General features: G+C 36.0%; 1 protein-coding gene across 2 annotated transcripts in view; it reads right to left on the bottom strand.

Annotated features, from left to right (window-relative positions):
• The window catches only part of LOC127499521 (F-BAR and double SH3 domains protein 2-like), a 102,025-nt gene that overhangs the window by 50,417 nt on the left and 39,370 nt on the right, over positions 1–12,238 (bottom strand). The gene's annotated exons all lie outside the window — the stretch shown is intronic.

The following is a 12,238-nucleotide window of genomic DNA, read 5'->3' as shown; positions in this document are numbered from 1 at the left end:
CTTGCTTTTACCTGTATGACCATAAATTACGCAGTACAGTTTACAATAAGGAATTTAAGAAGGAAAAACAATTCAAGTGTTCTCGCCGGCGCCTCACGCGCTCACACACACAAATTCTTGCATTGTTACTTGATATTGCAGCTGTTAAATATTAAAATAAAATACAATCAACCAAACATATAAAACGTTACACTACTCAATTCGATTCGATTCTGCAACAGACCTACAATCTGCTGTTTACCACCCGTGACCACCGCCTGACTATGCTGTTATGTAAAGGATGATGTCGATACTGCGAGTGAAATATAAAGCTTACATAATAAATAATAGTTTAGCATTCGTCTCGAAAATGGAAACAGTTGGATTCGTGCCGAATGAGAAAGGTAGGCTTTAGATTCACTTTAAATTAATCCGTTTTGCATCATATTCAGTTTTATTTCTAATAAATAAACTGTTTCTTGCCTTGAATAGCAATAGAAGATGGAATGGCTTTAAAAAAAGAAAAGATAATTTTTTATTCGTTTTGGCTTGACGTTTATTTAGCCTGAATAGGCCAACTGTTAACTTTAGGTGTTTTGTGGTAAAATAAAATAGGGCAGTTTTGTTCATAATTTATGTTTACAAACATTATAAACAAAGCTATATAGGCTAGGCTATTTGTAAACATTTTACTTTATTTAGCTACCGATAAATTACATTATTTCTGAATAATAAAATGCAACGTATGCGCGACTTATCATTTTTCCTCTCAGGAATAGCGTCGGTATTTTGAACCATGCAACAAACATTTTAAAATATCTTGAAAAAATACTTTAATTTATAAACCGTTGTTTTTCCTTTTGTTTAATAGGTTTACATTAGGACAGAATCTTGTTATAAAGATAATTGTAGGCCAATTGGCTCAGACGGCAAATACTCTGTTTTTTAATAAATAAAATGCTGTACGTATTATTACTATTATTATTATTATTAATATTAATATTATTATTAAGTAGACTACATGGAGAAAAAAAAAAAAAAAAAAGTTAAAAAATAACGTTATTAACCATTATTTTTTCTGATCAAACCGGTTTCGGAACGTTAATACAGAAGGAACACTGGAACAGAAACGTTAAAATACAGATTCTGCTTGGAGTGAAACGATTGAATTTTTTTTTTTAGTTTTTAAGCCCTGCCTGCATTTGCAGTTATCTGCGGAATTATCATCTTTATGTGGGTTGTGCATCGGTACGGATGAATCTAAAGTTTGCTGTCAGTCACCGCACTGGTGTGGATACTGTACTTCGGAATCACTGATTCTACGTCTTGGAAGTATGACCAAATAAAAATTGATTTTTGACTATGGGTTAATCTCTAGTTGTCACTAATGATTGTCATTTGGACCTTTCTGGATTACAATCCGCCATCAAAATGATACGTTTAATTACTCCAGCTGCTGTGAGAAAAGGTTATAAATGACACGCCACCTGCAGCATCCTCCACATGCCATATAGCCTACTAGCTGGGACTCCTTTATGTAAACAGACGCGACTTAATGACGCAAAGATGAATGGCTGCACGCTCGAATTTCCTGTGGAAACCCACCACTACCGATTTTATTAGAAAACATTATTACAAGCTTACCGTTGTGAATTGGGATAAGGTAAGAAGATAGTTTTGAACACTGGTTATGTACTTGCTCAAAAATTGATTTTGGATAATTTTTAACCAAAAAAAGTTATGGACTGCAGCTTTAATAAAAATGGTAAAAATTGCAAAGTCAAATCACCTTAAAATGTACTAAAAATTAAAATAAAATGTAATCAAATATAAAAAAAGTGTGACTGTTGGAATGGAGACAAAGTGTGTTTAAAAAGAAAAACACACCCATATAGAGAAAAGAAATGAGTCACATCACAAAAAGAGGAAATAGAAACTTAAATATCACAAAAGGACTAAATAAATCACACAAAACCTCTGGGCAGGGATGGCACATTCTACCGGAGGGTCTGTGGTGGCGTGTGTGTGTTTGTGCAGCACACGTTGGCCCGATGTTTTCAGGCTTCAGTCTGCACAGGCTGTTCTTTGTGCGTCCCTCTATTGTAAGGTCAGTTTCCAGAACCGGCCCGACCTGGCCTGTCCTCTCACAGGGGCACAATAGGGGCATTGAGTGGGCACTGAACTGCCTTTGAGCTCTGATAAAGCACCCAAAAGGGCTGCTTCACCCTCTGAGTTTTTCCGGCATCATCCAGGTCTGTCCCTGCGATCTTTAAGTGAAGTGGGAGTTCATTCAATTCTCCAAGGTTCGGGACTGAGGGGTGAACGGGCTTTCAGCCGGCTCTGGTGTGGCACTGCCCAGTGGGCGTGACGGGATGCAGCTTGGCACCCGGATAAAGGCTGTGAAAGAAAATGATTTATGTGCTGTGTAAAGTTTGACTGACTCTAAACGACTGGACAGACTTCTGGGACTATATAAAAGTACAGCTCCGTTTATTTTAAAAATTGAACCAGTTTGGACAATATAATGCTTTTTATGCAACTAGGACGCTGTCCAAAATTTCCATGGCCTCTATACCTTAACAAGAGTCTGGCGACAAAGGCAGTAAAAACGGATATCATGCAACAGTGGAAAACAGCTTACAACTAAAACACAGAATCATTTCAACACAAAATCAAAAGAAATACTGCATACAGAAAAATATTGTATTTTTTGCATGCAATTATTTTCATGACAAATAAGCAAAATTTACACCCAAATTCTCATTACTATAATGCGTCCAGATGTGTACTTTTGAGATTTTTCTGGTAATTGCCATTAATGATGATTCTCATTAGATTCTCATTACTAGAATACAGTGCTATTTAGCAATAATTTTTTTTTATATTTAAATCAGCATAAAATGAAGTACAATAAATACTTTAATAATAATTATATATATATATATATATATATATAGCAATAAGATTATTTAAAATAATTAAAAGGAAGTGATGTATAAATACTTTTATATAAATACAATTTAAATAATATATAAAATAAGGTATTGTATACTGATTCAAAAACTTCCTAAAATATTCCTTAAAACCATTTCCCCCTCCCCCCACTTTTTGGGTGAAATATTACCTGGATATTTTTTGACAGATATATACCAGTGAGAAAAACATCTATTTAAAAAAAGAAAAAAAAAAAAAAAGAAAAAAAAAGAAACAGCCACAGCGCTTTTGGTTCAGAACACAAGCATTTGATATACTGAGGTTTTAAACCACAGAAAGAAACTGTGAAAACTGTTTACATCAGAAGCCTCTATTGCTCAACACATCACCTCAACAGATCACAAATAAAACAGCAGTGCGTAACTGAGATAGAGTAAAATAACAAAATGGTGAAGAAAGAAGCAAGAACACACATGTTTAATAATCTGACTCATTATGGCTGTCTGATATATATAGAAAAGGTTTTTGGCTATGATGAAACAAAGTCATTGAAGCACAGCATCAGCCCATGAATTACAACATCTCCAGTTTATCAACCTCTCATACAGGATTCATTTCCCCGAAAACGAAACTGAGAAGCATCCAAGTGAGACGTTGAATGACTCTATAGTGTAAAAGTACAACTTGTGTAAGGTTGGGTGATATGACCCACATGAAATTTTATTTTTTGTTTTGTTCAATTTTTTTGTTTTTAACTCGTGTCATAATGTGAAGCTGTTTTTACAAAGCTGAATTTTCAGCATCATTACTCCAGTCTTCAGTGTCACATGATCCTTCAGAAATCATTCTAATATGACGATTTGATGCTCAAGAAACATTTCTTATCAGTGTTGAAAACAGTTCTGCTGCTTAATTTTTTACATTTATTTTGTGTAAACTTTGATGTATTTGGATTTTTTGATAATTAGAAAGTAAAAAAAAAAAAAAAAAAAACAGTATTTATTTGACCCCAAACTCTTAAATGGTAGCAAAAAGCTTAAAAAGGTGGTAATTCACTGTAAAGATTCTACTGCAATCAATAAAAGATTTTTTACACCCCTAATAAAAATAACAATAATAATAAAATAGATTTTACATTTTACATTTACTGAACTGAATTAAAACAACACTGAACTAAACTGAGCTCAATAAAGCTGCTGAAGTGTAAGGTTGGGCGATATGACCCAAACAAAATTAGCATTTAATAATTTTCTTTTTTTTGTGTCTGTGTGTCTGTTTTTACACTAATGTCAGACTTCTCAATCAACTTCCAAATAAAAAGTAATAGATTAAATGAGACCTACTTTTAATTTGTGTTATTTAATATATAAACCTTTTTTCCCCACAGAATTTCCTGAAGAAATAACTATATTATGATACAGTCAAACCAAAAATTATTCAGACATTTTTTATATTTTTGATATATTTTTACTAGTGCGTGCAGGAAACTATAGTTCATTTATGTAAGCGAGGATAGCAAAATAAACTCTGACATATTATACCTAAAAATTCTTCATACAGTGGACTACCAGTAAAATTGATAAAAATTTGGAACCAAAAATTATTCAGACACTTCGACCTGACCATGTTTTGCTTAAGTGTTATCTGATATTATTAAGATTAATTGTTTTTCTAACACAGTTTAACTATGAGATCTTGTCATATTTTATTACCATTTTTTTTTTAAACTATAGTGAATAAACTGTAATAATGAATGAAATGTTCAAGGTGTCTGAATACATTTTGGTTTGACTGTATATACCATTATAAACAAGGTTTGGTCATACCGCCCACCCCAGGGTTGTAGAGAAGAGAGACAGAGAGAGAGACATTAAACATAAGAGGTCTGAATATGTCAAGGCTTTGAATCTCGAGCAAGACAATTCCCCTGTGTGCTGATTCACTTCAAAGCACTCCTAATGGGATGGTGTCCTGACATCCCAAACTATCCTCTCATGCACTACATATGCTTTATGTTGCTGCTGAAAGGGAAATGCTTAGGGTAAGATGGTAATTTGTACCCCGGGGCTTTGTGCTTGCCATATGCTGAATGTTCCTCTCATGTTCCTCATGAAAAGACAGACATGGTGAGCCATTTTCTCCTGCTTTCCCTGTTGATCTCTTGTGTTGATAACAACAGAGATACGTAGAGAGTGTGGTCATGGGTCTCGTCAATGAGAACTAGGATAAAGGTGAACAGTCTAGAGGGGATGGTATCGTCTTCAATAAAAAAAAACATAGATGTGCAGACATAATTCAATTATGATTCTGAAATTTGGTAATTAAGCTTTAAAATCTCCAAAAATATGCTAAAGATGCAAATGTAACTTGACAAATTAGGGAATAAATGACTAAAACAATTAAATGAAACAAAATAAACAATTTATTAAAACATATTTGAACTAAAAAAATTGACTATGGACACTATTACACTACTACTACTGCTCAAAAGTTTGGGGCCGGATAGATTTTTAAATGTTTTTGAAAAAAATCTCTCTTATGTTCACCAATGCTGCATTTATTTAATCAAAAATACAGTAAAAACAATAATATTTTTATTTTGGGTTGTTGCCAGGGTGTTGCTATGCAGTTGCAAATGTGTTCTGATTGGTTGTTAGCATATTATGCAGTTGCTAGGCTGGTTTCTTATTGGTCCAAGTCAAAAGTGTCCATCCTCAAGTCATGATATGGCTCAGGTCACTGAAATGTAATACTTAGGGCTACAATTTTTGAAAAATCCACTTCTAATAATTAATAATAATACCACTAACAACACTAAAATGCTGCCCACAGCAATCATGACTACAAATTAACAAGTGCAAAAGGTGCAAAGGGGGCAAGAAAGACGTAGACACCAGGGGGTGGTGAAGCCTAATTCATTTCGTCTATATATCGCACACCCACCCATCTCTGAGTCAGTGCAACACTGACCAAACCTCTGATCCCCCTTTCACCCCGTGACCTCTGACCTGTTGGCCAAAATTTAATGACCCCTCTGAGAGATTGGGACCAGAAATGCATCATTCTGCCAAAAAAAAAAAAAAAAAAGGGGGGGGAGGGACCTGGTTTGAGTCCCAAAAGTGATGCACACTAAAACAGCAATGGTTTTCTGGTAGGAACTGAAATTGCGCTAGGATTTGGCACAGATGTCGAGTCCCTCCACACACACTATAAAGGGATCAAAATGAACACAAAATGCAAACATCCAAGAGACCACACACATTAAGCCGAAGCCTCCAGCGAGCTCTCGCATGTACAAAAATCACACCCAGCCTGTTGGAAGCGATCTGTCCTTGGGGCTGGCGCTGCCACATTATCAGCATTTTAATGGAGACATGGTGCATTAAAACACTATTAAAGTGTGCCAGCACCGCTCACAAAGGAGTGTGAGAATCGATCGTGGCCGTTTTACGCTTTGTCATTCTGATTAATACAGTAGGACAGAGCGGGTGGGGTGAAAACATGTGTTGTGTTGCACTACGTGATGAAAATTCCTATGGAAGGAGAGAGTCTTTAAACAGCAAAGCTGGGAAAGCTCGGGAAAGAACCTGATAGAGACATCTGGCCTTGGAATGACCTGCTCCAAACCCATCCTGCCCCAGAAAACAAAAACAAAACAACATGCACCCCGACTCTGACCCCCTGAACCCCCTCCACCTTGGCTGGCTTCTCTATGGCAACAGCCCCTTTCCCGCCCATCTTTCACCACTTCCGCTAAACACTGAAAGTTTGAGTATGCATTAAAACAGTAACTTAATATTGGCAAGTAATAGGGCTGTTCAGCGATTAATCACGATTAATTGCATCCAAAATAAAAGTTTGTTTACATAATGTGTACTGTGTATATTCATTTTGTATTTATACACATACATGTATATATTTAAGAAAAATATAAAATATAAAAATCAATAAATGTTTTTATATAGGCTTATTTAAATTATATATAAATATATACAAGTAAATACTTCTTAAATGTATGTGTATGTGTTTATAAATACAAAATAAATATGCATAGTACACATGCATATATTATGTAAACACAAACTTTTATTTTGGATAAAATTGTGATTGCGATTTGAAATTCAATTTAAAAAAAAAAAAAAACTCCAGATTTCAGTTTGAGCAAGAAAGTATAAAAACATTAAACAAAAACAAACATTAATATTGTAATATTTCACTCTTAAAAAAAAAAAAAAAAGTATTTAAGGAAAATAATAATTTTGTTATTTAGCTAAAGGTTATTATGTAATATTTCAGTGTAAAATTAAAAATATTTAAGTATTTAAATATAAAAAAGTATTTAAGAAAAATAATACAATAATTTTATTTTATATTGCAACTGTAATATTACTGTCTAAATCGAAAGTTTATTTTAACGGAAAAACCACAGGAAGCCCTTAAAGGCACAATATGTAATTTTCACCACTAGAGGTCACTTATTCAAAACAAAAGCATAGCTTGATGACGCCGTGAATGAGCATGGAATCATGGGAGTTGTCGTCTTTACCTCCACAGCCAATGGAAAGGAATCCGACCGACAGAAATCATGTTCATGCTAATGTATTAAAGTTTTATTAATGTTACGTGGTATGAAGCAGGACAGGTCGAGAGCCGTGCAGTCGGCCGCTCTTTCATTGCATATGTGGGGAAACACAACACTGTTTTACATAGTTAAAACAATCATACTAAATACATTTGATTGTGTTGAAAGTTATGTTATAACATTACTCTGTGCGTTCGCTCGGTGACTGCTATGAGAGACTTGTTGCTCTTTGAGATGCTGATGCACACTTGGCTCCATCTCTGTACCTGAAAGAGCGTCTGGCTCCACTGTGCTGGAGCTTAATGTGTTTTATGGCCTTTTTAAAAGGGCTATTATCAGCTTTGCTGCCCAGACATACACAAACATAAGCAGACTCACACCATGTCAGCTGGGCATGCCAATAAACGGTAATGCACCATCCCTTGTATTTGTTCACACAGTCTTCTCACACTCTACAGGAGGTCCGTCTGTCTATCCATCTCCCTGTAACACTCTAGTCACTTTCCTTCCTTCAATCTAGTTCTGTCAGTCCCACCCTGGACTGTGATTGATGATCCCATCAGGAGTCACAAAGCTTGGGCTTCACCCCAAACCATGACATCATCTCCTTACTGGCCTCTCGGTTGCGACTGCAGTCGACTTGGTCATGCAGGATTATATAAAACTACTGATGCTGATGTAAGCCGTGTAACGTTTGAGAGTGAAAGAGATGTGGCTACTATAATTATACCAACTTAAGGATGGATAATACACATCCCATTCCACAATTTTAGAATTAAATGGTTAGTTCACCCAAAATTGAGACGGCGTTCTGACGTAGATCCTGGAAACGCTGCACTGTGTCTGTAGCTTAAACAGCATAGGAGAATGACAGGAAAGAGAAGAAATTGTTGAATAAAGTTATTTTTGTTTTGTTTTTGCGCACAAAAAGTATTCTTGTCGCTTCATAACATTAAGGTTGAACCACTGTAGTCACATGGACTATTGTCTTTGCTACCTTTCTGGACCTTGAAATATGCAATGACGTTGCTGCCTATGTGTGGTTCAGATACCTCTCGGATTTCATCAAAAATATCTTAATTTGTGTTCCAAAGATGAACGAAGGTCTTACAAATTTGGAACGACATGAGGAAGAACACTTAATGACAGAAATTACATTTTTGGGTGAACTAACCCTTTAAAGAGGATGTTTTTGCTATAGTACCTTTAAGACTTTGCATTTCCATAATTATTATTCCTAAAGCTAAGCATTAATAAAATAATTAAAACTCAAATCTCATTTTCCGATAGGACAGTGCCAGCAGAACTGTGGGGAATTTTAACAAGATCTCTTCCCTTGAGAAATAATTAGGGCCAAGTCTCTTCTGCTCAACAAGGCTGCACTGATTTTAACAAAAACACAGTAAAATAGTAATATTATGAAATATTACTACAACTTAAAAGATCAGTTTTCTATTTGAATATATTTTAAACTGGAATTTATTCCTTTAATCAAAGCTGAATTTTTTTCAGCATCATTACTCCAGTCTTCAGTGTCACATGATCCTTCAGAAATCATTCTAATATGCGGATATCTAATATTGCTGCTCAAGGAATGTTTCTTAATTATTATCAGTGATGAAAACAGTTGTGCTGCTTCATATTTTTGTGAAAACTGATAATTTTTTCCTCAGGATTCTATGATGAAAAGAAAGCTCAAAGAGCTGCACTATTTTGTAGAACATTTTGTAACATTATAAATGCCTTTGCTGTCACTTTTGATCAATTACTGAATACAACTATTAATTTCCTCCAAAAAATATTTTACTGACACAAAACCTTTGAACAGTAGTTTATATGATCCAAACAACTGTGGAAGTGTCGTTTTGTTACATTTCTTTTCTTAGAGAACACTCAGAGGATGGTTAGAGAAACTCACACTAACTATTATTATTACGTTATTATTAAATATCAATAATACTGAAAACAGCTGTGCTGCTTATCAATTCTGTGGAAACTGTGATAAATTTGTTTTCAGGCTTCTGCAGCATTAATTTTTAAATAGAAATCTTTTGTAACATTATAAACAACTTTACTGAGACTTTTGATCAATTTAATGTATCTTTACTGAATATTAAGTATTCATTTAATAAAAAAACTTTTGAATCATAGTGTAGATTCAGTTTTACACATTAACAAGCAGTATCTCAATGGGAGTGCAGACACAAGATTCTCACATGATCCTCCAGATACATTCGGTCCAACAGCACAGCAACTTGGTGACCTCCAGCGGTTTAATTACTGTCAGTATAAACTGTGAATGGTTCTTTAGTTACAGCATCAAACAGCCCAACGTAGTTCACTCGACCGTGTACTGTCTGCAGGTTTGTTTGTACCTGTCAAGCACATCAGGTCTTTAGACCTTCTCTGTGTGAGCGTGCATGCCGTCTCTAGTGAACGCTGGACTGTAAGGATGTGCTGTCAGGCTGTTTTCAGACTTCTGACATATGTTTGTCCCTGAGCCAGACTGTAACTCTCTCTCTCAGCATGCTTTATATTCATGAAGTTCTGCTGTATACACACAGACTACAATACAAGAACAGCCTCAAAACGTGCAGCTTGTTTTGGAGAGACGCTATTAGTTTCCACAAGCAATTAGAATATTCTTAACCTGATGGATGATAAAAATGGACAGAAAATAAACAAATAAAAAAATCCTGTAGACCTGAGCCATACATAGAGACCGAATATTTCACAACCACATAATGCCGTGGAAAAAGACTTCTCTTCAGCATAAGAGTCTTCAATTCATTAAAAACATCATAATGGCATTTTTTGAAAAATGTCAATAAATGTAAGGATAATGGCAATGAATTGTGGCTACACATATACATCTAGATGATCTCTAATTTTTAGAGTGTTTTTGAGTAGAAGAATGCGATTAATATAACATATACTTAGTTATAAAATAAAACTGATAATGTATTGTAATGTGTCGTGATACTCACACAAATAACAAATCCTTTGGGCTCTCATTAACAGACTATTGGCTCTCTTTTGTCCATATAAGTCATATTTAATCAATTTATTCATTAGCATGTGGATGTGAGAGCGAGCAGGAAAGAGGCCGGTCGCTGCACAAAGAGTCGCTTGATTTGTTCTGGACAGGTGGCCGAGCCGACCAGTGGCGGCTGCCGCTTTCCCCGAGAGCCCGCCCACAATGGCACTAAAGACGATTATGCAAATGCTAGACCTTTCCCGGAGACTTTCCCAGGAAGGGGAGCGCGCGAGAGCGAGGGGGATTGGAGGAGCGCGTGCGTGAAGGGGGGAGAGCTGCACTGCGGACGTCAGGCCGATTGTGTCTCAGCTGGCGAGAAGGATGAAAAAGGCTGTCTGAGGCTGTGCATTCCAGCACCGCTCGTGAAGATGCATTTTTAAATGGCTGCGGCTGGTTTATTGCAATCTCAACGTGGTTAGCAGAATATTGCTATAAAAGCCACATCTGACGTGCCTGATGAGTGTCACTGACATGCACAGCGGTAAAAGTGAGAGGTTACTGGCACGATAATTACAGCTGACAGCTGAGTCACAATTCTGCTGAGAATAACTAGATTCAAGTAAAAAGAGGGAAATAATAAAACCTTTAATTACAGCTCAATGTGTCTTTGGGGAAAAGAGGGATGGTTGGAAAAGAGAGAAAAATTGTAGTGAGCTTAAAGCATTATAGGTTGTTGGGGGTATAATGCTATTTCATGCATTCTGACTTATTTGCACTGTTAAAGAGTTTGATTATCATGATAAACATGGCCAAAGTTTCAAAACACGAGTTGGACGTATGACGGAATATTTCTGTGCCAAAAATACTCTTTCAAATCCTCACGAACTTCGGGGGTTTTTTCGAGTATGGGCCTGAGTGACTTAAACGGGGGCGGAATTACTTGTACAGGCACTTCTCCCAGAAGGGCGTGCGCGCACACGTCGACCAGAGAGAGCAAGAGCACGCCCATCAACGCGCGTTCGGCTTTACGGAAGTCATCGGCAGCGCTGCACAGGTCTTCACAAAATCAACAATGTCACCAAAGAAGTGTGTTTTTGGTTGTGAGGGAAAGATAACCTTGCTTCCCAAAGAACCCAGCGTTAAGCAGAGCTGAGAGTTTTACATTGATGTACTCTCGGTTAGGATATTTGTTATTAAAATAACCATAGAAACTGATAGTTGCAATCACGTTTTTATTGGTTAAAATGAATGGAGAATATCTCTTGGGATCGGTGCTTTTGGTTTCATAAACAAGGCCCAGTTCTACACTGGATTTACAGATCGTTTGAAACTGAAAGATGGAGCGGTCACACTCGGTTGACTCAGTACAGCGTATGTATCTTTTATAAGTATGATAAAACTAAAGACTTTTCAGTGATATGAAGGATGCTATACTACTCTATAGGTACTCAAGATTAACATAAGATTGGCAGAAACTGTGTGTGATCCCCCCCCCTTTAAGTATTCAGGTACAGAAATTGAAATAAAAAAAGATAACACTGCATAGTCTTCACTCTATTAAGTAGGTATTTATAAATCCTTAGTAAAGTTACAATAGTTATTCAGTCAAGATAAGAGATTTTCTCTTTGTCTTTTGTTGTTTGATTAACATTAGATTAACATTAAGAACAACAGCAGATTTATTAGGCTGCTGTCACTAAGAGCTAATGCACGGATCCAATAAACTGATACACATGCGTTTTCTTTCTCAGCTGTTTACATTCACT

This window comes from Ctenopharyngodon idella, chromosome 18, assembly GCF_019924925.1.
Source record: "Ctenopharyngodon idella isolate HZGC_01 chromosome 18, HZGC01, whole genome shotgun sequence".
NCBI classification, from domain to species: Eukaryota; Metazoa; Chordata; class Actinopteri; order Cypriniformes; family Xenocyprididae; genus Ctenopharyngodon; species Ctenopharyngodon idella.
The sequence above is the reverse complement of the archived record's forward strand: the minus strand, read 5'-3'. Positions and strand labels throughout refer to the sequence as shown.